The sequence below is a fragment of the Rousettus aegyptiacus genome, unplaced genomic scaffold (genome assembly GCF_014176215.1).
Source record: "Rousettus aegyptiacus isolate mRouAeg1 unplaced genomic scaffold, mRouAeg1.p scaffold_m13_p_6, whole genome shotgun sequence".
In the NCBI taxonomy this organism is placed as follows: Eukaryota; Metazoa; Chordata; class Mammalia; order Chiroptera; family Pteropodidae; genus Rousettus; species Rousettus aegyptiacus.
The window spans coordinates 67,604,353-67,630,196 of NW_023416309.1; positions in this window are offsets into that span (position 1 = coordinate 67,604,353).

Consider the following 25,844-nt stretch of genomic DNA (forward strand, 5'->3'; position numbering starts at 1 on the left):
CTTCTGGGACCATCAAAGCAATATCTTTTTTTCCCCCTTCCTTTTAGTCTGTGCATGTCTTTAATCTGAAGTGACTCTCTCGTAAGCAGCTTATGTAGGAGTTTTATTTTCCTTTCCATTCAGCCACCCTATCTTTAGGTTGGAGCACTTAATTCTTTTCCATCTGAGGTACTTGTTGATAAGAATTCTTTATTCATGTTTTTGATACATGTTTTTTCTTCTTAAAGAAGTTCTTCCAACATTTCCTGTAATACTGACTTGGTGTTGACGAATTCTTTTAGCTTATTTTTATCTGGGAAGCTCTTTATCTGTCCTTCGATTCAAAATGTTAGCTTTACTGGGTAAAATATTCTTAGTTATAGATCCTGGCTTTTTATCACGTTGACTACTTCATGCCAAGCCCTACTTCATAGTTTCTTCTGGGAAATCAGCTGCCGGTCTTATGGGTGCTCCCTTATAGATAATTAACTGCTTTTGTCTAGCTTTTAAGATTCTCTTTGTATTTAACTTTTAGCATTTTAATTATGATTTGTCTTGGTGTAAGCCTCTCTGGGTTTCTCTTTTTGGGGGCACTCTGAGCTTCCTGAGGTTGTATGTCTATTTCCTTCACCAGGTTAGGGAAGTTTTCCATCATAATTTTTTCAAATATCTCTTCAATGTCTTGTTTTCTTTCAGGTACCCCTATGACCGTGATGTTTTTACATTTAATTTTGTCCCACAGGCTCCTTAAATTATTGTTATAGCCTTGGCTTCTTTTATCTTGCCATTCTGATTGGTGTCCTTGGTTTTTCCATTCTCTGTATTGTTAGCTTGATCCTCTTCTTTATCTACTCTGTTGATTTTCTCTAGTATATTCTTCATCTCAGATAATGTATTCTTCATTTCTGACTGGTTCCCTTTTATAATTTTCATTCCAATTTTTATGGTTTTTTTAAAAATCAATTTGTTAAAATATTCACTGAATTCATCTATAATTCCCTTAAGTTCATTGAGCATTTTTATAATCAGTGTTTTGAGCTCTGCATCTGAATAACTCCATTATTCCTGGATCTCTGTTCTGCACTCTCATATGTTTTCTGCTTCTTTGTCTTCCCATTTTGGCTTCCTTTCATTGTCTGTTTCTATATACTAAACAAAGTTCCTATATCCTTGTCATATTAGAATGGCTTTGTGCTTTAAGTGTCCAGTGGCACAGTTCTGAGGGGAGTTAAGCTGCAGATCAAGTCTAGACCCAGTCTGTGCCCCTCTGGAGCCACCTGTTAAGATTCAGCAACCAATCCCCAGATTCTGTGCTTATAGTTGCCTCAAGAGGCCATGCCAGGAACTGAGGCCAGCTGCCACCAGTATTAGTCTTGGAGTTGGCTCAGCAGGGAGCATATAACTCATTGAGGATACAACTGGATATGGCTTGAGTAGGACCGTGAGTTGAGGAGGTGAAGTTTCAAGGAATCTTCTGGGTGTAGCAACCTCTGTTATCGAATCAGAAGATGTCTTAGCTATGATAGTACTGCAGTCCACACACTGGGAGTGGGAAGGCTGAGCAGAACAATGGGTACCACAAGCACACCTGCCTGGGAGAAAGCCTCACCTCTGGCCCTCACTCCAACAATTCTGTGATCCTCTGTAAGTAGTCCCTGGTGCCCCCTGGGCAGCTGACCTCACTGGTACTCAGAGCAAGCAAGTCTGTCACCACGAAAGTCCACTTGTGGACATGGCCCCTTCAAGAGATGTCTGCAGCTGCCGACTTCAGCTGCTCAAACCTCTGTTCCACTCAGCCTCTTGGGACCGAAGAGCCTCATGTCTTCACCCCCTTCTACCTTCTACTGTTGCAGGGTGATTTCTTATTTCTCTCCCTAGTTGTAGTGCTTTTGTTTATCTACATCCCAGGAAACTCTGCTTGCTCTTTGTTCCATGTTTCCATTACAACTTTGATTTGGTTACAAGAGGGATGAACAAAGCCTCTATTATCTATGCCATTTTTTCCTCCCCTACTGACCATTTTTTAAGTAGATTGTGTGTGTGTGTGTGTGTGTGTGTGTGTGTGTGTGTGTTACGTTGTATGAGTTCTTTATAAATTTTGGATACTAACTTCTTTCACTTGTATCATAGGCAAATATCATTTTCCATTTAGTAGTCTATATTTCTGTTTTGCTGACAGGTTTTGTTTTTTGTTTTTTGTTTTTTTGCTGTGCAAACACCTTTTAGTTTGATATAGTCCCACATTTTAAATTTTTTCTTTTGTTTCCCTTGCCCAAGAATATATCTCAGAAAAAAACTATTACAAAAAGCAATGTCAGAGTTTACTGCCTATTTTTTTGTAGGAGTTTCTTTTTTCAGGTCTTACATTGAAGTCTTTAATCCTTTTTGCATATATTCTTGTATATAATATAAGAAGGTGGTACAGTTTGATTTATTTATTTTTCATTTATTTGTCTAGTTTTCTCAACATCATCCATTGAATAGACTGTCTTTATCCCATGTACATTCTCACCTTCCTTCATAGATTAAGTGACCATATAGGCATGGACTTATTTCTGGGCTCTCTATTGCATTTCTTCTATGTGTCTGTTTCTGTGTTAGTACTATGCTGTTATGTTGACTATAGCCTTGTAGTATAGTTTCATACCAGGTAACATGATACTTCCAATATTGTTCTTCTTTCTCAAGATTTATGTGGCTATTTGGGGTCTTTTATGGTTCTGTATAAATTTTAGGATTATTTATTCTGGTTCTGTGAGAAATGCCATTGGTATTTTGATAGAAATTACATTGAAACTGTAGATTGCTTTGGGTAGTATGGATGTTTTAACAATATTAATTTGTCCTACCCATGAACATGGTATGTTTTCATTTATGTGCATCTTTAATTTTTTTCTTCAATGACTTCTAATTTTTAAGTACAGGTCTTTTACCACTTTGGTTAAATTTATCCCTAGTTTTTTTTTTTTTTCTTGATGCAATTGTAAATAGGATTGTTTTCTTAATTTCTCTTCTTGATAGTTCATTATTAGTGTGTAAAATTGCAACCAATTTCTGAATATTAATTTCATAACCTGCTACTTTACTGAATTCATTTATCAGTTCTAACAGCTTTTGGCGGGGGAGGGGATTTTGTCTATATAGTATTATGTCATCTGCAAATAATGAGTTTTATTTTTTTCCTTTCAAATTTGGATAACTTTTATTTATTTATTTTTGTCTGACTGCAGTGGCTAGGGATTTTAATACTATGTTGAATTAAGTGTTGAAAGTGGATATCTTTGTCTTGAACCTGATCTTAAGGAAAACATTTTTAGCTTTTCCCAATTGAGTAGGATGTTAGCTGTGGGTTTTTTATATATGGCCTTAATTAGGTTGAGGTATGTTGCCTCTATTCCCACTTTGCTGAGAGATTTTTTATTTATAAATGGATATTGGATTTTGTCAATTGATTTTTCTACATCTATTAATATGATCATATAATTTTTATTCATTTTAATTGATTTGCAAATAAGACAAAGATATATATATATCTCTTCACAAATATATATATATATATATATATATATATATATATATATATATATATATATAATCTTTGTCTTGTTTGCAAATCAGAGTAATGTTGGCCTTATAAAATAAGCTTGGGAGCCTTCCTTCCTCTTGCAGTTTTTAGAATAGTTTGAGAAAATGAAGTGGTAATTCTTCTTTGAATGTTTGGTAAAATTCACCTGTGAAACCATCTGGTCTAGGACTTTTGTTTGTTGAGAGTTTTTTGACTACTGATTCTATTTGGTTAGTAGCTTTCGGTAGGTTCAGATTTTCTGTTTCTTCTTGTCTCAGTTTAGGAAGATTGTATGTTTCAAGGAATTTATCCATTTCTTCCAGGTTTTCCAATTTGTTGGCATACAATTGCATGTAGTATTTTCTTGCGATTCTTTGTATTTCTGTGAAGTCAATTGTCATTTCTTTTTCTTTCTGATTTTATTTATTCAAGTCTTCTCTCTCTTTTTTCCTGGTGACTCTGGTTAAATGTTTATCAATTTTGTTTATCTTGTCAAAGAACCAGGTTATGGTTTTGTGGATCTTTCGTATATATTTTTTAGACTCTATATTGTTTATTCTTTCTCTGATCTTTAATATTTTCTTCTATTCATTTCAGGCTTTTTTTCTAGTTCCTTTAAGTGTAAGGTTAGATTGTTTATTTGAGATTTTTCTTGTATCTTGTGGAAGACCTATATTGCTATAACTTTCCTTCAGTTAACCGAGGCCAGCTGTCACCAGCACCTGGCCTGGGGCAGCTCAGAAAAGGGGCCAGGGCACATCAGGGTTTTAGGCTTTCTGCCTGCAAAGGTCAGCAGCTGAAGGAGCCCCACGTGGTATATGAGTTGTGTGAGGCCAGGTTCTAGAAAGTTACCAGTGTGGGGTAGAAAGCACTTCTCAGGCTAGTGCAGACCCAAATTTTGTGCCAGTGCTGAGTCTATGTCCATTTATAAAAGTCTCAAATCATAACCATTCCTCACCCATCTGAGGCCCACAGACCCTTGAGATTTGTTCAAGAAACACTGTTAGGTAAAGCCCTGATTGGTCCCCTGACATCTGACCTGTGCTTGGAGGTGCTCAAGCCAAAGCCTGCTGATCACTGCGAAAAGAGTCTCCTGCTGAGAGGGTTTGGTGGAGCTGGCTACACAGACAGGAATATGTAAGTTAGGTGGTCTCACCTGGTCAGTGTTGATGCAGATTTGGCCATTGCGAGGAGGGCTCAACATAGGCAAGATGGCACTCACCTGTAGGCTGCACAAGGCAAGGGCTCAACACAAGAATAATGGCAGCTGTTCCTCCAGTCCTTACCTTGAAGCCACATGACTCAGTCCTTCTCTATATGCTTCCTGCACCTCCCAAGCTGCCATCCCTTTACCAAAGCCCAGGGTAAGTGCCTGCAAGGGAGAGTCTGTGTACCAGCTCTTTAAGGGGACATCTGGGTTTCCAGCAGCCTTCCATCTCACGCAGATGGTTGGAGTCCTCACCAATTTTTATAGCTATATTTTGTGGGGACTTCTTTTCCTAGCACTGGAACCCTGCACTGGGGAGCCCCAATGTGGGACTGGGGCCCCTCACTCCTCTGGAGGTACCTCTGTAACTAAGATATCCCTCCCAATGCTCAAATGCCACACACAGGTGCCGAGCTAGCTCATATCATGTTTCTGCCTCTCCTATCAGTCTCAATGTGATCTCTTTTTTATATCCTTAGTTATAGAAGTTGTGTTCAGCTAGTCTTCAGGGGGTTCTCTGTGTTGATCTATAATTTAATTATAATTTTAATGTAGTCATGGGAAGAGGCAAACAAAGTGTTTACCTACGATGCCATCTTGACTGAAACTCTACTACTTTCCTTTGAAAGAATGAAAGCTAGAAGTTGGGTAGGTCTATAGTGATATAATAATACACTAAAACAAAACAAAACAAAAAAACTAAAAACAAGCTGCCATGTCTCACCTTACTCAGGAATCTCCTTAGTTACAATTAGCATACAGTGAATGTATTGATCTTATATTGATGAGTTTTTAAATCAATATAAAAATATTTTAATATTTTAATAATGAGAAAATTTTCTCAATCTATCACCATAGATTAACTTTCCTTATTAGATGTCATAGATATTTGATCATTTTGCATCTGACTATGTTGGCTCAAAATAATATCTTTGAGATTTAGCCATGTTCTTACAAGTATTAGTAGTTAATTACTTTTTCTTGATGACTGGTGGTTCATTTTATAAATATACAATTTGTTTATCTACTGTCCTGTGATGGATATTCAGAATTTTTCCACTTTGGAGTTATTATCAATAAAGCTCCTATGAAAATTTTTGTCAAATACATATATTTTCATTTATCTTAGCTAAATACCCAAGTGAAGTTGCTGGTTAATTGAAAAGAATTATGCTTAATTTTCCCAATTTAGTTCTTTATGATATTTTTTATTTTTCTGCTGTGATTTCCTATCTTTTGATGCATTGTGATGAATTTTCCTTTATATTGAGCATAGGTATGATATCTGTTTAAAATTCTTGTTTGCTAATTCTAATAACATGATCTCAGAGATTTTCTTTTATATTGAGCGTGGATCACATTTTATGTCTTTGTGTAATGAGTAATTTTAGATAGTATCCCTGACATTGTGAATGTATGGCTCTGCGTTCTAGAATATTCTCTCTAAGAATATTGATTTAATTTTTTGCTTGTTTTATTAGCAATTAACTGTAAACTCTATCTCTTGAGTAGCGACTCAAATGCCAGTCAGTTCTGATTGGGCTGCTTTGAGTCTTCCTCATGCCAGAGTTTGGGCAGTTTATATTCAGAAGCTGATGCTCTTCCTCTCTAGCTATCCCCTTTACAGGATCCCTGCCTCACTTTCCAGTGGCTATGGTTGCCCTAATCTCTTCCTCTGGTTCTTTAGGTAGAGAGATCAATGGAGTTTTAGATGGTAATTACTATAAGCTCTTCTCAGACTTAAAAAGCAGCCCTGCCAAGTAACTTTTCCCAATACCATTCTCATCTTCCAAGTGTTGAATCCTTATCAGAATATGAGCATGTGTTCATCTCCAGTGCCTTCGGATAGTTGTGTAGTTTATAATTGTCCAGGGTTTATACTTGCTATTTATAGAAGTGTCAGCCTGGTGAGAGCTTAGTTGGTCATACCAAAAGCAGAACTATCATTTTAAAAATTTTTGTGAAACTCCCAAAGAGTTGTACAAAGAACTTGAACAATTTTACCCTCCCACTTACAATGTGTGAGAATTCTAGTTTCTCTATGTTTCACTTATATTTGCTATAATCAGTGATTTTGGTCATTCTAGTGGTTATGAACTACATATTACTGTAATTTTAAATTCATTTCCCTGATAACAGGTAATGTTGACTACTCTTATATTTTCCTTTGTGAATTATCTTCTAATTTTTAATTGGATTGTTCAAATTTTTATTGTTTATTATATAATATATTCATATATTTTGAATATGAGTCTCTTGGTCAGACATAATAATGAAATATTTACCTGATCTATGTCTTATCTATTTATATTCCTAATGGTATCTTTTGACAAATAGGAATTTTAAATTACGATAAAGTTAAATTTATTATTCTATTCTTTTGTCAACAGTGCTTTTTGTGTTCTGTCTAAGAGATTTTTGCTTACCCCAAAATCACTAAGGCATTGTCTGGTGTATTTTTCTAAAAATTTTATATTTCTGACTGCTATGTTTAAAACTATGATATACTTAAAATTATTTTTTTTGTGTACAGAATAATAAAGGGATTAATTTTCACTTTTTCCAATACCTATGTTTATTTGCTCCTGCATAATATTTTAAAAATACTTACTTTTTATTCACCATTGAATTGACCTGGAATTTTTGCTAAAAAGCAGTTGAATATTGTCAATTTCTGGATGCAATCTGTTTTACTATCCTATTCATCTATTCTTATGCCAATACTACACTGACTTGATTATTATGGCTTTGTGGTAAGTCTTAATTAAAATCAGGCAATGTACATCCTCCAGCTATGATTTATTTTTAGTTTTAATTTTTTTAAATTTTATTTTATTATTAGTTTCAAGCATACAGTACATTGGTTAGACATTTATATAGTTTATGAAATGATCACCCTAATTATTCCATCTTCCCTCTGGCTCTACACATAGCCATTACATTATTGCTGACTGCATTCCCTATGCCATGCTCCCATCCCCATGACCATCTCTCAACTACTAATTTGTACTTTTTTAACCTTTAACCACTTTCTACCAGCTCACCCAACTCCCCTTCCCTCTGGCTGTCATCAGATTGTCTTCTATATTTGTGAGTCTGTTTTCAATTAGTTTGCTCTTTTTGTCCCTTAGATTCTGTATATAAGTGAAATCATATGATATTTATTTTTCTTTGACTTATGTCACTCAGCATAATAACCTCTACGTCCATCCATGTTATTGCAAATGGTAGGATTGCATTTTTTTTAATGACTGAGTAATATTCCATTGTGTATATGAACCATAACTTCTTTTTCCAATCATCTGTTGATGGTCATTTTGGTTTGCATTTATTTTAAAAAATTATTTAGCCCATCCTAATGCTCCTGATTTTTATATAAAGTTTAAAGTCAGTTTTGATAACCTTTAAGAAGTCTGATGGAATTTTTATATTCTCCCAATTTGAGGAGAATGAACATCTTAACATTATTTTTTTCTAGTCTAGTATTATATAATCTAGGGTATCTTTTTTTTTTCTCACAAATGCTTTCTATTTTCAGTATCAATATCTCATACCACTTTTATAAGATTTATTCCCATGTATTTTTTGGTTTTAATGAAACCTAAGTGGTAATTTTAACTGTTTTATTTGTTGTTAAAATATATCCAATCAATTTTTCATAGATTGGCTTTATAGACTGCAGCCTTACTAAATTCAGTTAGTTATAGTAGACTTACCTGTAGACTGACCAACAAGCTCAAATGCAAAAGATAAACATGTGTCTGCACTTTAGAAATAATACATTGCTGGTTGGGTTTCTATTAATCTGCAAGCAATCCACCCATGTCATCTCAAAGCAGATGATCCATCTGAGGCCATAAGGACATCTTTTCAAAGGGAAAGAATATTCCCTCAACTTGGCAGAGATGGTGACTTGTGACATAGTTACATAAAATATAGAAGAAAAAAATTGTTTAACAACAAAGTTACTCAGCTTCTATGACCTTCTCTACCTACAGAATTCTAACTCATCAACAACACTTACACTAGCCTTCTCTTTCTGTCTTCTGTAGAGAATATTCAAATGGAGCCCAGGTAAACAAGAAAGAAATACAAAGTAAATCTATCTACATTATTTATGTGATAAATAGCAAGACTGGTTATAGTAGTTTCTGTTCGAAAATGAGAAAACCAAACAAAAAAGAAAAAAAAAGATAGTACAATGTAAGATTAGTGCAAAATTCTCCAACAACAAAATAAACGAGCTGCAAAAATAGATGAATGGTATACTTCTGAAGAAGACTTATGTCAGGAACTATAAGAATGATAAAAGAGTAAATGTTTTACTTTTCAATATAATTAAAACCGATGGGCTTTATGAAACAAAAAAGAAAAGCTGAGAGATGGAGCACTCTACAGAGTAGAAGAGAGAACCAAGGAAAAATTATGTGAGACAAAGCCGCTATGAAACATAAAAAAAATAGTAAAGAACATAAGCTAAGACAATATTAAAAAAAAAAAAAACAGGATCATGTGGAGGGTACTAATCACAAATCAGTACAAAAAGATACAAAGGCAATTAGACAGCAGAAAATCTCCTGAATAATTATTGATAAGGCTTAACATGTGACAGGCAACATTATTGAAAAACATGATTAAAACCAAGATACATCTTGCTGAACTTATTTCATTTTAAGAATGAATTCTCTAATCTCTTAGATCAGAGTTTCTCAACCTCAGCAAGCAATGTTTACATTTTGGACCAGACAATTTGTGTGTGTGTGTGTGTGTGTGTGTGTGTGTGTGTGTGTGTGGAAGGCTGTGCTGTGCACTGCAGTATGTTTAGCAGCATCCCTGGCCTCTACCCACTAGATGCCGGAAGCAACTCCTTCCCTCTATTGTAAGATCCAAAAGTGTCCCATGCAGGGCAAAAAATCAGTGCAGTTGAGATCCACTGTAGTAGAGTTAACATTTCACCAAAAAGACAAAATTGGAATGTTTACAACATTTACAACATTATGCACCAAAGGCCTAGAAAGAAAGGTTAAGGGGGTTTTAAGGGAGATAGAATGTGCCCCAAGAATTCTCTACTCAGTCAAGTTGTTGTTCATTGACTTGCTTTGCTGTCCTTAAAAACCAATATGAAAACATGAGTGCCCTGATACTAAAAGGAGCAGGAACAAAAACAAAAAATTTACAAAAGAAAAAAATACAAATATCTCCCAAACCTGAAAAAGATCAACCTCATCAAATGAAAGTAATTAAAAAGTGAAGGTAACATGCAGTGTGGGTTGAGTCCTCAAATATTTCTTATTCTTTTCTGATAGATGAGTTGGCCTTATGTATCAAAAATCCTTAAAGTATACATTTACTTAGCTTACAACTTAGGATTTATCTTAAAATAAATTAATAAGTGAAAAGATTTATCTAAAATATTTATTACAGCGTTGCTCATAAAAGGGGAAAAAAACTGCATTATTTTCTCTTGTGCTTGATCAGAACATTTGTATAACATATATGACAGTTATAAAAAGTCATTTTGAATAAGAATTCTTACTGGCATAGATAAAATTTTAACCTTGTAAATACACACACACACACACATACACACACACACGCACATACAGGTGTGCACACCCACATGCACAGACACACACACACACCAGAGAGAAAGGGGCTGACTTAATGTAATTATACCAAAAAGCCGCAGTATTTATCACTGGATAGTAGAGTTTTTATTTTTATTTTTTTATGATTTTTCTATATTTACCACTTTCCATACTCTGTATTTACCATTAGTTTTATAATTAAAAAAATTTTGAAATACAAATAAGAACTAAAAAGAGATTTTATTGAATATTTACTCTGAATTCGATGGTATAATTAAATTTATTCAAATGGTCTAAATGCCATATTAGAGTGAACAAAAATATTCTCACTAGATCCCTCTCTTACAGTTCCTCTGTTTTCATTTGGGTTGACACTGGGCATTAATATTTTAGATTCCACAAAATCACTCATGTCAGATTATCATAACAGTCATGATAATTATGAGCGGTATCTAAAGACAGCAAAATTTGCCAGGGAAGTCTGCTAATGATGACTCCTGTCTCTTTTTAAGGAAGGAGGGCAATGATCCCCAAAATCCTGAACTCCACAGTGTAACAGCTCACTTAGGGGAAAAAAGAAATCTCAGTTACACAAGGAAATCTAAAGCACTAGAATATGATTTACAAAAATTAAATTGGCAAGGAATGTGGCAATAAAGTTGTCTAATGTGTTCCAGGGTGGTGGGGGGGAGATGATTTAAAATAGCCAAGAGCAAGAGCGATTTAAAATCAACTGCTGAGTGGTGAACACTCTCAGAGCTATCTGAGTCTTGGGTTGGGTATGAAGCATTTTAGTTCAAAGGCTGTAGTCCATTTCAGGGTTTGACAGGAAGAAGTAAGAGGCCAGCTGAATTCTTGCCAGAGGATATAACAAATAATTCAGACTCCTATACCCAGCCCTGCTCACACTCACACACAATGGTTTTATCGTCCCTTGTTTGAAATGCAAATCATTAATTTTTCTGTTCCTACAGTTGTAACTAATGAAATCATCTTTGCAGTACTCTGACAATGGCTCCTCTTTTTATCTCTGGATAGCCCTTTCTTATTATCCTTGCTTTCTCTTTTCCCCAGAACTCCATTCTCTAGGACTAGTTATAGTGACTGTAAACACCATCCCCACGATACACTGCTCTTGGTTACTTCGTTAGCTTGGATCCTTAAGTAAGGATGATAAGTACATGACATGGAGCAGAGCCAGGATATGTAGCAGAGGACAAAATAAAATCTTTGTTTTAAGTCATAGTTATGTGAAGTTGTTTATAATTACAGCATGATCTAGTCAAAGCTGACTGATATAGAGACGATGCACCTATTACTGGAACTAAGACACATAGGGCCAAATGTGTTTCTAGTGTACTATCTGAAATGCACATGGCACTCATTTAATGTTTGAAAGAATAAATACAGGGAAACGATCTGAATTCCTGTGACAGCTTTGTCATTTGCAGACTATGAGACCATCGTTTAATTTTATCTTAATTAAGAACACAATTAGCTGCTCTGTTTGCCATAGATATTGTTGTGATAATCCAAAATGAAAGCATTTGCTGAGCACAGAATAAGCTATAAAGTGTTGTATGAATAAACTTACCTATTCAAGTAAGTAAGAACAAGTAGTATTTCTGTCTCATTTACTTGAGGGGGAGGTTCATCATTTATTTTTAATTTATGCACAAATGGAAATTTTTTTCTCTTGCCTCTAAATTAGGCAGGAAGAAGATAAATGGAAATAAGTATAGTGGAAGTCAAGATGAATAGTATCTAAACCTGGATAATTTCTCAAGTAGCTGTGTGCCCTTAGCCAAGACACATTCCTTCTATGGACCACAGTTTCTTTATATATAAATAAGAGTTACATTAGATTTCATAGGAGTTCCCTTTCAAGTCTAACATTCAAGAAGGGATTTCATGTGGTTATAGACATGAGATTGAGTGCCAAAAGACTAATGGTGAATTGATCTACAGCCTCTCCATGTCTTTGATTGGGACTACAGTTATGCACTGCATGACCATCTTTCAATGACCAACCACGTATACAATGGCAGTCCCACAAGATTATAATGGAGCTGAAAAATTCTTATTACCTAGTGACATCATGGTGCAATGCATTACTCACATGTTAAACAAACCTACTGTGCTGTGAGTCATATAAAAGTATAGCACATAAATTATTACGGTACATAATACTTGATAATGATAATACAAAACTATGTTATTGGTTAATGTATTTCCAATACTATCATTATTATAGCATGTACTCTTTCTACTTATAAAAACAATGCTGTAAAACAGAGACCTTGTTACACTGAAAACAGCCTCATACATTTCATGTTTACTGTGATTCTTGATCACACCATTTTCTATTGTGCTTGATTTCATCTCCTGTTGTTTTGTTCATTATGAACCCTAAGCATAGAAAATCCACTACTTTTTTGCCAGAAAGAGGTCATGTCCAGTGATCAATTTGGAAACAGAATTAAAAGTGATTAAGGGTTATGAAACTGGAAAATCAGTGGGGGTTATTGCTTGAAAGTCAGGCATTCCCCATTCTACCATAGTAATAGTTGCAAAGAACAAGAATAAAGTGACAAAAGCTGTTAAGGAGTATGCTTTATTAAATGCACTGAGACTAACAAAAATTCAAGAAGGTCCTATATCAAACATGGAGAAACTCCTAATGACCTGGATTGAAGACCAGGTACAGAAATGTATCCCTATCAGCCCCATGATGATCACAGACAAAGCAAACAGTTTGTTTTTGCAATGTTAATAATAGGCCGGACCTGACTACAAAGTTGAATTTACTTCCAGCTCTGCATGGCTTAAATGGTGGAAGAATCGTTATTCATTACATAATGTGAAAGTGAATAGTGAGTTTGTGAGTGCTGATGTGAAGGCAGATGAAAATGTTTGGACATTCTAGATAAGCAGATTGTGGAGGAAAATTACTTGCCAGAGCAAATATTCAATATTGATGGATGCCTGAAAGAACTTTCATCCATAAGGAGGCCGAGTCAATGCCACATTTCAATGCTTTTAAGGACAGAATGATAGTATTGCTTGGGGACAAGTTTGCAGGCTACAAATTAAAACTTTTTGTGAGCTGGAACAGTGAGAACTCCAGGACCTTCAAGCATATCAATAAGCATACACCACCAGTATACTAGAGGAGCAAAAAGAACTCATGGATGACCCAGCTCCTCTTTCTAGATGCCCTCTTGAATTGCCATGCCACCAAAATGAACAAGTACTATTTGGAGAATAACATGCCTTTTAAGATTTTGCTTATTGTTGATATTGCTCCTTGATATTGTTCTTATTTGGTGATCTTCATCCCAATATCAAAGTAGTGTTTCTCCTTCTAAATCCACCTCTTTGATCCAACCAATGAATTAAGGACTTATAGCAGCTTTTAAGGTCTATAAGCTGAAAAGGAACTTTACCCAAGCAATTGCTGCAACTAAGGATAACACTGCTGAAATTCCAAAAAGATTATAATATCTATGATTTCATTGAGAACATTGCTTGGGCTTAGGGTGATGTCACCAAGTAGTGTAGGTTTGACATTTGAATAAAGGTTCTTAAGAGGTTCATCTGTGACTTCAAAGGATTTGTCTAGGATGAGGAGGTAGTAAAAATCAACAAGGCTATGGTTGAGATGGAAAGCAACTTTAATTTGGGTATGGATGTGGATGACATTGAGGAGTCCTAGAGGTGATTCCTGAGAAATTGACTAATGTGAATTCTTGGAACTGAAACAGGAATGCATAGCTGAAGAAGAGGCAAGAGGAATGGAAACTGCAGGAGATGAAAAAGAATGCCCAAGACAATTCACAGTGAAGGGTTTAACAGAAGGTTTTGCAGACCTCAACAAGCTCCTTAAAAAGTTTTAAAACTTGGATCCCAACACCAAAAGGTTTATATTAATGGAGAGGAGTGTTCATGGTGCATTATCTGTTTATAAGCAAATTTATGTTTAAAAGAAAAAAAGAAAAAAACAAACCAAAAAACAACCACGGACAAATTTCAGAAAATAGTGACACCTTCTCAAGAAGAGCCTCAGGCAGGTCCTTCAGGAGGTATTTTGGAAAGGAACTTTTATCATAGGAGATGACAACTCCATGTATATTACCCCTGAAGGCCTTCCAGCAGGACATGATGTGGAGATGGAAGACAGTGATATTGATGGTCCTGACCCCGTGTAGGCCTAGGCTAATGCATGTGTGTTTATGTATTAGTTTTCAACAATAAATTTAAAAAGTTTAAAAAAAACTATATTTTAAAAATAATAAAAAGCTTATACAATAAGGATATAAAGAAAATACTTTTGAACAAATGTATGTGTTTGTATTTTAAGCTATGTATTATTACAAAAGAATTAAAAATTTAAAAGTTAATAAAGTAAAAAAAATACAATAAGCCAAGTAATTTATTAATGAAGAAAGAAAAAGTTTGTTTTATAAATTTAGTGTAACCTAAGTGCACAGTGTTTATAAAGTTTACAGCCGTGTACAGTAATGTCCTAGGCCTTTGCATTTACTTACCACTCACTCACTGACTCACCCAGAGCAACTTCCTGTCCTGCAAATTTCATTTATGGCAAGTGCCCTATACAGGTGTACCATTTTTTATCTTTTGTATTGTATTTTTACTGTACCTTTTCTATGTTTAGATACATTTATATACAAAAGTAATTACCATTTATTATCATTGCCTTCAGTATTCAGTTCAGTAACATGCTGTACAGTCTTGTAGCCTAGGGATAATAGGGTAAAAAGCCTAGGTATATAGTAGAATATACCATCTAGGTTTGTGTAAGTGTACATTATGATGTTCACACACTAATAAAATCTCATAGTGATGCCTTTCTTACAACGTATCCCTGTAGTTAAGCGAAACATGACTGTATATCTGCCAATATTGCTAAATAAAAAGTGAACAATGGTTAATTGCCCAGATGCTTCCAAATGTCCAGATGTTTGGCATGGAGACCTAGCATGTGAGTGATTGACTAAATTGCTTCATTTTTCATCCATACATTTTGGCTTGGTTCAGATGTAACCTCTTGTTCCAGACCTGGAAGAGAATCCTACAATAGTGTCAGAACCTAAAGTAAAAACCAAAAGAAAAATATGGATTCTGAGCTCCTTTTTATACACAAATAAAAAGTTAACTCAGACTTCTTACAGATAAGAGAGGCAAAGGTGCTTTCATGTCATCCCTTCAATTATTCCACTTTGATCTCTCTCAGTTCAAATATAACTGATTCATGACTCTAGATGATTTAGACTCCTAGAAAATGTAGTGACTAATGAAATCAACAAGCAGATTCACTTCAGTCCAGGCACTAGGTAAGTCAAAGTTACAGATAAAAAGATGAACACCTGAAAACAGTCTCTCTCTTTGGTTATTCCTTTTTCTGCTCTCTCTACATACTGAACTGTGAGCATGCCTCGAGGCTCATTTCCTTATGCTTAGCTTTTCCTATTTATCATCTTTAGATATACATCTATTTTCATAACACCAGTAATCGCTTCAACATAAATGTAGAGGAAGAAAGGTAATGAATATAAATGGTCCAATACCCCCAAGCAATGTCTTCATGTTCTGGTGGGGGGACACATTGCAACTATTAAAAATGTTATGGAACTTTCAAACACCCACAAAAAAAGTTACATACATTGTGAAACATAATATGTTTATATTTATTAGGTGAAAGTAAATATTATAAAATTATGATGGAAATAAAGAAATAAAAAAGATCTTTCATTTTAACAAACATTTTTGAGCATTATTTCAGTGCTCTCTATTAGTAAAATAGTACTTTAATGCTGATTAACAAACTGCCCCCAAATCTAAGATTTAAAGTAATAAATATTTTTCAGCACATGATTCTGAGGGTCAGCAGTTTGAGCTGGGCTCAGCTAGGTAGTTCTAGTCTTGGCTGGGGTCACTATTACAACTGTGACCAGTTGCTGTGTAGCTGGGAACTGATGCATCTATGATGGCCTCTGACAGCATAGCATATTTCTGCTCCACAGAGGCTCTCATCTTCCATCAAGTTATCAAGGCTAATTCTTAAAGTAGCCAGCAGTGTTTCAAGAGAATGTGTATAAGTGTATGTGTGGTCTCTTGAGAGGTAAGCTTCGAAATGTTATAACATCACTTCCATTATATTCTAGTGATCAAAGCAAGTCAAATTAGTCCAGATTCAAGGAATAAGAAAATAGACTCAAGTTTTAGATGAGAGGAGCTGCAAAATCAAGTTGCCAAGAGTATGGATACATAGACAGGTAGAGAACTGGGACCATTCTTATAAGCAACCCAACACATTGCTCCAGATACATTTTCTCTACCCTCATACACTTTCATTTCTGTCCCAGGGGCTGACCTATTTGGACTACATCAATCGAGTCCCTGCCCATTATCTTCTTGCAGAGTATAGCCAGTGAGAAATCAGAGACAGGGAGGATATTAGCAGGAAGAAAGTTACTGAATTCGTTCCCTGGCTTCCTCAGACTGGCTTTTTACCTTGACCAAAGGTCAGTGCTCTTCCCAAGTGCTAGTACCAGAGGCAGATGCCAAGTATTAAGTGGGACCCAGGTCAGTGGGTAAGTATGGGTTTGGTCTGTATTCTTCTAGTTGGCATGGTCAGAGATGATCCTTCAGAAGAAGAGAGTTTTTAGCATAAAACTAAATGGCATAAAGTGATGAGCTCTGTAGTAAAACAAGGGTATGGGGTAAAGCATTTCAGGCAGATGGACCACTGTGCTATCGACAAGAGTCTTTTACCATCCTTCTATCATCTCCAACTCAACATCTTCCAAAGTAAAACGATCATCTTTCGAATCTCCTGTAATTCTCACTGTTCTATTTTCATCATTCTTATGAGCTACTACATTATAAACCTTAGGGTCAACTTTGGCCTCACTTGTATTCAATATTTGTTTCTATTTATATATAATGTCTTATCTTAGAAACTAAAGTTCCTTTTAATATTTATAAAGATTCTATGAGTTTCCTTCATCTTATCTGAAAGAAATAACTACATCAGCATTATAGTGACTATTACATGAGACGATATAAATGGATCTGTTTAGCACAGTTTCTAGTGTGTAGTTGATATCTAATAAATGCTCATTTCCTTACATGGATACCTAAGAAATTTTAAACCACATTTGACTACTTCATGTTTATCTGTTTTTGTATAAAGTAATATGTAAACATGGCAACTGTAGGAGGCACCTTTAGTGCCCCACCTATATCCTTGATCCTCTCTGGTCCCTATGACTGCTGATTGACAGTATTTGCATCTCTGTGCCTGAGGGCTTTTTTTTTTTCTCAACCACAGCAGCCTGCTCTGCCCACTCCTGTACAGTGGACCAGAAGTGCTGGGAAATTAGGAACACCCTGGGAGTATTTATCAGCCAATGACTGTTGGGGACATATGTATAACTATCCCCCAGCTCCTTTGTTTCTCTGTTAAGATAAGTATATGGTTGGATTATGCTATTTTCTGGTTTCCCCTTTGGAATTAGCTCTGGTTGCCCACTATGATAGCTGGTTTGACAATAAGGATTAATTCTCTTTCTTCACTATATCATTTCCCTCACTCCCTTGCAGGTGTTCCTTGCACCTCCCAGTAGACAACTTGCCTTCAAGTCCTGGTTCAAGGTCTATTTCTGTGGTAAACTAAACTAAGACAATAGCAGTTAAATAGTGCAGAACAGCCTCTAATAAAAGCCTAGGATTTCATTCTTCTTTCTAAGACATTCTCCTCAAATACAAATTTTATTACTCCTTCAGTTTTTAGTTTGTTTTTTTTTATGGTGCATTAATAATTATAGATAAAACACTAATGTCACTGTTTTTTTTTTTTAAATTTAACCAGTGTAGATGATATCTATAGACTTCCTAATATAAAAGATGAATATTTAGTCACTTTATTGATTCTGCCCTCATTCTTCAATACTTAACATTAATATTTTTATATTTGGTTCTGTTATTGGTTACATTTAATTTTAAAATAATATATTTAAACCCCTACTTCTCAATAAATCAACTTCAGACAGTATATATCGACGCTTCACTTAGTAAGGTTAGACTACTTCCACCACCTTCTCCTTTCCACACTTCCATTATCTAACTTCTATTAACTATATCTTCATTCTTCCCATGTCAAGGTCAATAACATTTACCTCTTACAGTCTCCACAATGCCTTCCCTGCTTTGTCCATAAGTTGATTCTAAAAGTAGAAAAACTAAACTATATAAAATTTTATATTCTAAAAGTTGAGAAACTTTAGTCCCACCTTATTTGTGGTTTTTATTTCCAGGGTTTCAGTTACCTGCAGTTAACTGAAGTCCAAAAATATTAAATGGAAAATTTTAGAAATAAAACAATTCATAAGTTTTAAATGGCATTCCAAGTAGTGTGATGAAATCTTGAGCCATCCTTTGTCCCACCTGGAATGTGAATCATCTCTTTGTGAAACATCTCTATACTGTACATGTAGTATAATATGATATGATATTTTGAGAAAGACTACATTCACATAACTTTTATTACAGTATATTGTTATAACATTCCATTTTATTATTAATTATTGTTGATGTCTTACTGTGCCTAATTTGTAAATTAAACTTTGTCACAGGTATGCATATATAGAAAAAAACAACAGTATATACAGGGTTCGGTACTATCTATGGTTTCAGGCATCCACTGGGAGTCTTAGAACATATTCCTTGCCAATATATGCATATATGTCCCAATAAGACACATACAATATATGTTTTACAACTTTTAGAATATACTTCAAAATGTTTTTATTACAATATTATTGACTATATATCACCTATGCTGTACTTTACACTCCTGTGACTATTTTGTAACTGCCAATTTGTACTTCTTAATCCCTTCACCTTATCAGGGGGGTCACTTCATAAGTTGTATGTAAATGTCTAACCTCTATGCTATACAGCTGAAACTAATATAATATTGAATGACAACTGTAATTTAGAAATTTAAAAATTAAATGTTGTTTTATTTGTTTTATTAATAGTGGGAGATATAAAACAATGCAAATGAATAAAAAATTACAAACATATAAGTGTGCCAAAGGAAAAGTGCAGGATATTTGGGGAGCTTACACAGAAAAACCTGATTTAGATAGGAGGGTTAGGAAAGACCTCTTTAAAGAAATGATATTTACCCTAAGGCATGAAGGATGAGTAGATATTACTCAGTAGATAGAGGTGCTTAGTGTGATGTTTGTGTGCAAGTGTGTTTGGGGAGAGAGAAGAGCAAATATAAAGGCCCTGAAAAGAGAAAGAGCTTAATGTCAGGAAGAGAAAAATGGTAAGTCTTGGGTACTGTACTGAGGACTTTGGCTTTTATTCTAAGCACAGGGAAAATCAACCAAGAGGTATGACAGGAGTCAAATGATGCCAGGAAGCTAAGGTAAGGGATTCAAGACTCAAATGGTAGGATGATTTTGTGAGTAATAAATGCGATCCTGTAGATTATGTTCTTAGAGTAGTGTCTGGTGTATAGGAAGTATTTAATAAATACTCAGCATTATTATTTTCAATCCTAATTATTTGAAAAATGATTAAAACTTTCTGAGCTCTTCAACTGCCTTTCTTGTAAAATAAAGATAATATCCATCTCAAAATGTAAATATAATATAGGAGCATATAATAAACTATGAAGCACAAATAATTTTTGTTAACAGATGGATGTGGCCAGTGGAGTGGCTTCATTTCTCTTTCATCTCAAGGATATTTTCACTTGTGTGGAAATTAGCCTTGGCTCTCAGAGAATAAACCTGCATGTGTGTGTAGCTTAGCTATGGAAGTACAACTGGTTGGTTTCCTTTGCTTTGACACAAGTGCTTTTCTTCCTTAACACTCACCAGATCTTTTGCGTAGGAGTAAAGGTGTCTGCCAGGAATTGCAAAGTGAGCATTCAGTCCGGGTGCATGTGCCTTGGCATTCTTCCTGTCATGATTGCCAAAATATCCAAACCTGAAACTAGTGGCACTGCAGGTTTAATGATCCACTGATGGAAGCTTTTAGAAATGTGTGGTTTCTATTTGTGCCAACAGGGTGTTTTTCCTCTGGTCCCCATTTTCTGCAGGTGGTCCATTTAATTTAACTTCCAGCCACTACTTTCTGCTTTGATTCAGGAAATTTACTTGTCTTTCCCATACATTTCAAATTCCAGAATCCTTTACATTTCCTGTATTTTCTCCTTCTCCCCTCATTCCCACCACCCTCAAACTCTAGTGCAAAAAAAAAAAAAAAATTTTTTTAATTCCTACAGAATAAAAAATTTCCATGAGTCTGAACCAAATCTGGCATCATTTATACCTGAGCAGCCATTTGACTCCATGGCCGGAAATAGTTTGCTTCAACACCTGAGGTGTTTTTTTTTTTTTTTTTTAATGACCTTATTTTAATGGTTTGATTTTGACAAATCCTGGGCTCCTGCTGAAAGGTATACATGAGACACCTCATTTCTCTAACTGGTGACAGGAGTTTATGAAGTCTAAGCTAGTCCAGTGAGGCAAAGTTAAAGGTAATTCTAAGAAATGAATAGGCATTTCCAGTTTGGTCAAGACCTGACAGGGGTGAAGGCCAGGGCACACACATTATCCCTGAGTTTAAGAGAGGAAGGCTTCATGGAAGAGGTGATGCTTCAAAGTAGAAGTTTAGGGAAGGAGAAGGCACACATCTGGGAGAACCTTCCAGGTATAAGTGGAAGCACTCAGGCAAGGCTGCAATGAGCAGACAAAGAAAGCTTTGAGCAGATTTTCTTCTAGAAGGAAAAACACAAGGTAAAGGAAACTGAATAGCATGGCGAGGCTCATGACCTGATGCAGGATTTGGAAACAGAGGTGAGAATCCACCCAGAAAGCAATAGGTATGCATGTGCTTGAGTGTACACGTGGGTGTGTGCATGAATGTGCACAGATACAAGTAAGCAACTTAAGTGTTACGCTCCACAACATTTTTTTTTTTTCAGAGATAAACCAGGCATTAGGCAGCCACAATTATTTCATTACTCACTTTGGAGAGCTGAAGGGAAGATTAATAGCACTTTCTGGATGTTGTTGGGTAGGAAAACAGGATTTAGTAAGTAAAGAAATAGGAACCTCTGAGTAGGAACCTCCTGTCCACTGAGGAAACTTCAACTTCCATGGAAAGCAGTGTGCTGTATGAGTGAGTCAGTCAGGCTGTGTGACTGGGAAAACAAAACAAAACAAAAACCACTTAACATCTCTGTGCTTCGTTTTCCTCATCTGTGAAGTGGGTATGGTTTGGGTGCCTTCAATCAGGATGGGGGAGTAGTCTCAGGACCTCACTCAAGATGAAGAGTCTGAAGTTGTGATCACTCCAACAACAAGTACAGTAAAAGCCCTCTAGCCTGCATGTGCTCATCTATTCTTTTACGCCACAGAGTGATAACTTTTGACTCTCTGACCTAGCATGCCCCTTCCCTTTCTGCTGGTTGCCTCACTATAATTTCAGAAGTTTGTCTGCTGAGCTTCTGATGTTAAAAATGGGACAGAGGTGTCTAGGAAAGCCAAGGCCCCTAGCATTTGTAGGTGGAACATCAGAACTTTCCAAGAGCTCATAGGCGAGCATACCAGTTCCCGAAGATAAAGGATGAGGTTTACTTCAGGTGTTGTGCTGGGGGTTGGAGAGAGGGGAGATACTGTGTAAAGCTGTGCTAGAAGGTTTTGTTTTGTTTTGTTCTGTCATTAGCTCTTCTAAATCATGGTCAAATACATAAACCTTTCAGGAGGGTTTAAGGCATTTTATGGTTTATTTCTGCCTAAGCCCAAGGCTTCACAAAAATAACAAAATTTCAAGTTCAGCTAACTAGGTAGTTCATCATTTTCTTTTAATTACTCTTAAACTACAAAGAGCTGCTCATGCTACAAAGTGCTCTGACACTGATAAGATTCACAGATAACTGACCCCGAAGGGGTGTTTAGAAGATTAAATAAAATATAAGTGTACATGTAAAGCCCCTAAACAAAGAAGCTCACAGGAGTTGAGTTCTTTCTTCTGCAGATCCCTAGGTTGGCGTCAACCCATCTATGCCCTATACTGGCTATGTGCTGCCCAAGTCTCTGGGATAGCATATTTTCTTTGCTTCATTCTTATGAATGCCTTTGAGTACTGAGATCAGGTCTTTTTCATTTTTATAACCTTCATAACGAAATGTATCTGAAACATCAAGAAGGAAAAAGCCAAGATGAGAGGAGCTTTTGTCTTGCCCCGAACTTATGGGGCTTTAACAATTCATTTTTGCTTCTCTGGTTTTTGAAGACTTGCTTCATTTCCATTCTTCCTCTGTACTTCTCAAAGTAGTAGAAAGTGTAGGCTTATTTACTAAGTTAAATTTAAATTAACTTATAGTTGATAACTTGACTACAAACCTTTGGTAAAAGAGCCCTGATAGATGAGCTTCAATGTGTCATAATAACACTGGACAAGGAGAGAGGAATTGTCTTTCATTTATCTACAGCAGGAGGCATTAGACCTCTAGAGTCCCTTTCTTGATCACAGACAAGTTTACCTTCTCAGTCATAACTGGTGCTTCAACCCTCTGCTTTTTCTAGAATAGGAAAAGTGTGGTCTCGAAGTGTGGTCTCAGGACCAGCAGAAGCACCACCTTGCAACTTAGTTAGAAATGCAAATTCTTTATCCCTTCCACAGACCTCCTGAATCAGGAATTTGTGGGGTGCAGCCCAGCATGGGATATTCTAAGGAACACTGAAGACTGAAAAACAGTGATCTGCTAGCATTATTAGGGCTGAACCAGGTTGCCTGCACTGTGGTTTCCTTTTTTGTGAGAAAGCAAAGAAGTAGATGATACAAGCTTTGCATTTAGTCAGTTTGCTGGCAGAATTCCAACTCAGCTAAGGCTAAATGGGCCTTTCACATGCCAACTCTATGCTAAACGAGGATTTCTTTTTCTCTTTCTGATTTTTGCCTTAAACCTCTAGAGCCATAAATTTCAGAGAAATTTTAGTAGAACTTGAATAGAGAAACAGCATATAGAGTAAACCTCAGATAGGCACGTATTCTGTTACACAGAGGCCCATCCACTCAGGTGTGGGGGAGAGAGGAAGAACATATGTGTTAATATGTATTTCTTATCACCCCCATGTCAGACTCAGGAAGACAGAACCCGATGAATTGCCAAACAGGTCTAACTGCAAAACCTACTTCCTTTTCTATGTGTCAGTCTGCTTTAACTGAAATTTAGGGTTAAAGAGTGAAGATAATCAGGAAAATAAAAGGAAGCCTAATAATGAACGTTTAAATTCCACACAGGACTGGCTTAGGGAGAACCTTACACCTTATTCCTACCTCTGAACTTCCTTAGGTCCAAGTTCAGGTGTGCAGTTACTATGGAGTTCCATGCACATACACTTCCATACTCAGACTAGGGGAGCAGTGCCTCCCAGCACATGTACATCTACCCCACAGACACAGAGTGAGGCCTGGGTACTGCACTGGTACTGGAGACACAACTCTAAGGAAGACATAGCTCCTATATCAAGGAGCTGACAGTCTAGTGAGGGATGGATGAGTAATCAACTAATTATAAACATCATGCTACATCTTATTACAATAATTCTACGTGGGGCATTTAGATATCTGAGCCAGTCTTAGAGGGACCAACGAATGTTTCCCAAAGGAAGTGACTGAAAATTGAAGGATAAACAAAAATTAGCTAGTGAATAGTTAATTGGGAAGATGGAGTGGAAGGGGATGGTGAGTGACAGAGAGTGTAATAGGCAACACTAAGAGCACACACAAATTGGTTCAGTAGGTCTAGAGCAGAGGTTAGGGAGAATGAAACATGAGATGGGAGCCCTGCATTAAGACACCATTGTGGAGTTTCAGTCAAATTGACATCATAGACTTTTGATGGCACTTTAGCTGGAGTGGATACTTGATTTGAATACAATAGCCCCTCTTATCAGCAGGAATACATTCCCAGACCCCCCAGTGGATGCCTGAAACCGTGGATAACACAAAACCCGTATACACTGTGTTTTTCCTATACGTACATATACTTTATGGCTTCTCTTTGGCATATCTGAATTGCCAGCATCACTAGTCTTGCACTTTGGGGGCATTATTAAATAAGATAAGGGTTACTTGAACACAAGCACTGTGAAACTGCTACAATCAATCTGATAACCTAGATGGTTACTAAGTAACTAACAGCTGGGGAGTGAATGAGGTGGAGATGCTGGACAAAGGGATTATGCACATCCTGGACAGGGTGGAGCCAGACAGCGCAAGATTTCGTTACTTTACTTAGAGTGGCATGGCGCACAATTTAAAACTTAGTAAGTTGTTTATTTCTGGAATTTTCCATTTAATATTTTCAGACTGTGGTTGACCAAAGGTAACTGAAACTGTGGAAAGCAAAACTGCAAATAAGGGGGCATGACTGCACAGGCAAAATTGGATGAAAGCAAGAAGATCCACAGTTCAAACAGCTATTCAAAGATAAAACTCCTACATGTAAAATTAACAAAAATTTGCTAAAACTATGTAGGAAAGTTTAAAAATTCCCCTGAAAGACATAAAAGTAGAATTGAATAAATACAAAGACATCGTTTGTTCTCAGTTAGGATGACTCCACATAATAAATATGTGATGTTTCCCAAATTAATATACACATTTAAAATGACTTCAATGAAATACCCCAATACATTTTCTTGACAAATGCAACCCCTCACAAGCTAGAGAATTTTTTTCTTTTTTTTCTTTCTATTTTTAGTGCATGTATATGAGATGACGAATGCTAACTAAACTTATAGTGGTAATCACTTCACAATATATTTAAGTCATTATGCAGACTTACTTCAAACAATTATGCTGTACAACTTACACTTATACAGTGATGTATGTCAATTATATCTCAACAAAGCTGAGAAAATAAATAAATACTCCACCCAAAAAAGTCTTCAGAGGCTTACATAAAACATATTATCCTCACACAGTTGGTAACATTTTAATTATTGGATTTTTAAAATACAGAAACTTTTATGTGTTACTTCTTTTGATGTTAAAGTTGATTTTTTGAACCTGTAATTTTCTTCTTCATTCAAATGAAAATAATTTTTATTTGTAATACATTTTATATGTCCCATGTTACGTAAAATATCATTGGGAATAATAACAATATAAAATAAGCCACAATCTTCCGACATGATGAAAAATAAACTTTGCTTTTTTTATTTTAAAAAAAGCTAGAGAAAATGATTGTAAAGCTTAAAGAAAAACAAGAGTAGTTAGGAGAACCATTAACAATAGCAATGAGGGAAATGGATTATCCTACCAAATTTAAAAACATATTATCATATGGAATTATTTTTATAGCATCAGATTGGAAACAGTCAAAATTCTCATCATTAGCAGACTGGCTGAATAAACTGTGGTATGTCTATCATCTGGAATATTATTC